Source organism: Molossus molossus, unplaced genomic scaffold (genome assembly GCF_014108415.1).
Source record: "Molossus molossus isolate mMolMol1 unplaced genomic scaffold, mMolMol1.p scaffold_m16_p_2, whole genome shotgun sequence".
In the NCBI taxonomy this organism is placed as follows: Eukaryota; Metazoa; Chordata; class Mammalia; order Chiroptera; family Molossidae; genus Molossus; species Molossus molossus.
The window spans coordinates 131,806,123-131,808,856 of record NW_023425355.1 but is presented as its reverse complement, the minus strand read 5'-3'; positions in this window follow the sequence as shown (position 1 = coordinate 131,808,856).

The following is a 2,734-nucleotide window of genomic DNA, read 5'->3' as shown; positions in this document are numbered from 1 at the left end:
CAATTTAATATGAGCATCTCCGTTTCCCCACAATTGACATTGTTAGACTTTTTTTGTCCACTGGTCTGATGAGTGTGAAATGGTATCCTATTTTAATTTGCAGTTTCCCAATTACTAGTCAGGTTAAACATTATCTGTTTATCAGCCATTCAGAACTCTTCTTCTGTAAATTGTCTGTTCATAGCTTTTACTCCATGTTCTATAGGGCCGCCTACCTTTTTCTTTTTGATTTGTAAGTGTTCTGCATTGATTCTGCATATCAATCCTTTGTCTATTATAAGGGTTGCTAGTATCTTCTTGCCACCTGTACCTTATGTTTCACTTTCTTTATGGTGTCACTCTACAGAATAGTATCATTTTTGTTTTGTTTTTTGCTATGTGTATTTGGATAAACCAGTTAAACTCTCAAAGTTTCCATTTACTAATTTATAAAATGAGGGCAATAATGCTTCTTTGCAAGATTTTTGTGAATAAAAATAATGAGCAATAAATGTACGAGGCAATATTAAATAAATAAATAGTAGTTTTCTTCCTGTGGCCCCACCTTCAAACAGAAGAAAAAAAAGCCTGTTACTATGCAAATATCTTCACTGAGCTATGATGTGTCAAAGAAGAAATCATATGGCTACTTAAACAGAATGACGAGTTGACTGGATTTTATAACTCACTAAATAAATATTTATTGAACACTTTCATTGTGCTAGGTGTAGAATTAGAATGCAATGCAAAACAGACCAAGGCTTGCCTAGAGGGAGAGAGACAATAAGCAAAAGAAATATCATTTACTACAATGTCATGATGAATAAAACCAACCAAGTTTAAAGGGATTACAAAAATAGGGGGTACACATTTGGACTGGGTATCCAGAAAAGCCCTATCATGGAGACAATTGGAGCAGAAATGCAGAAGAATTGAGGAAAGGAGCCATGTGAAGGAAGTATATGCAAAGACCTTAAGGCCCTAGCATACTTGTCAATCAAGGAAAACAAAGATAGTATGAGGGAAGGAAATAGCAAAAGAAAGAATGATAGGAAACATAATAGGGACCTGATAATGACCTTGGAGGACATGATAAAAATTCTGAATTATTTTATAAGTGTGTTGGAATGTCCCTGGAGGGTTTTGAACACCTAAATGACATGTTATAAGTTATATTTTAAAAGAATCAATCCAACTACAGGATGAAGAAAAGGCTGTAGGAGTACAAGAGGAGAAATAGGGAAACCATAGGAGGTTGTCCTTGTTGAACTGAAGCTATATAAAGCCGTTCTGATAGTTTTCCAGGACTCATAAAAATCAGATACTCCGAACTGAAATCTCAAATGCAGCAAATGGCATTATTTCTATTTACTATTATTAGACAATCCATGTCTAACCCAGAACCCCACAAAAGATGAAAGAAATTAAGAAGTACAAATTGCCAGTTATAAAAATAGCCACGGGGATGGAAAGAACGGGTTAGGGAATACTGTCAGTAATATTGCAATAATTACGTATGGTGCCAGATGGGTCATGGATTTATTGGGGGAATCGCTTCATAAGGTATATATGTCTAATCACTATGTTGTATATTTGGAATGAATATAATATCGTATGTCAACTGTTATTGAAAACTAATTTTTTAGAAAGCAGGGAAAAAGAAATAATGGCAAAAACAAGAAACAATAGTGCTGAACTTGTTTACCTCTCATTTGCACAGGCTAGTTGATGCATCTTTCTTTGGCTCAAAGAAATCAAGGCCTTTTGCCCTGGCTGGTTTGGCTCAGCGGGTAGAGCGTCAGCTCATGGACCAGAGAATCCCGGGTTCTGTTCCCACTAAGGGCACGTACCTCATACCTCCGTTGCAGTTTGTCCCCGGCCCTGGTTGGGATCCTGTGGGTGGCAGCCAGTCAATGTTTCTCTCTCCCCACCCCATTCCTGCTCTATCTGAAGAGAAATGCAAAAATGTCTTCAGGTGAGGATTAAAAAAATAAATAAATCAAGGCCTTTTTAGGACAGTTCCTCTCTGTGGATTTAAAAGTGTCGCATGCCTTGGGTAAAAGCAGCAGTTTTCCCATGATTATTTTCTGAGCATTATTAGTTGCTGATATGGAGAGGTCATATCTAACTTTCCTTCTCAAGATATGCTGCCTATCTGATAATGAATTTTCCCAATATTATCTCCCTCTCCAAGGTGTTCTAATTGATTTTTCTCCCTGTTGTTTAGAATCTAAAGCTATTTAATTATGGGTTTCTTTTACACAAATAGAAAAACTCAGCACGACCAAAGTCAGAGTGGTCAACTGCTCAGCGCTTCCCTGCCTCCCAGCTGTAATACCTTATTAGGTCTGATCCCCCCAGCCTGCCTGCCAGTCCACAGTGGCTGCACATTGTGTTCTTTAAAAAGCTTCTGCTTCTGCATTTAAATCACCACTTTTTTTATTTAAAAATTTTAATGCTGCCCTGGCCAGTTTGGCTCAGCGGTTAGAGCATCAAGCCTGCGGTCCTGAGACCCGGGTTCGGTTCCCGCTAAGGGCATGTACCTCAGTTGCAGTTTGTCCCCAGCCCTGGTTGGTCGTGCAGGTGGCAGCCACTCGATGTGTCTCTTTCATGTCGATGTTTCTCTCTCTCTCTCTCTCTTCCTCTCTCTCCCTCCCACTCTACCTGAACAAAAAAAATAGAAAAAATGTCCTCGGGTGAGGATAAAAAAAAAAAAATTTAATGCTGACATTATTGCTGGTGTCCCCCCTTTTCC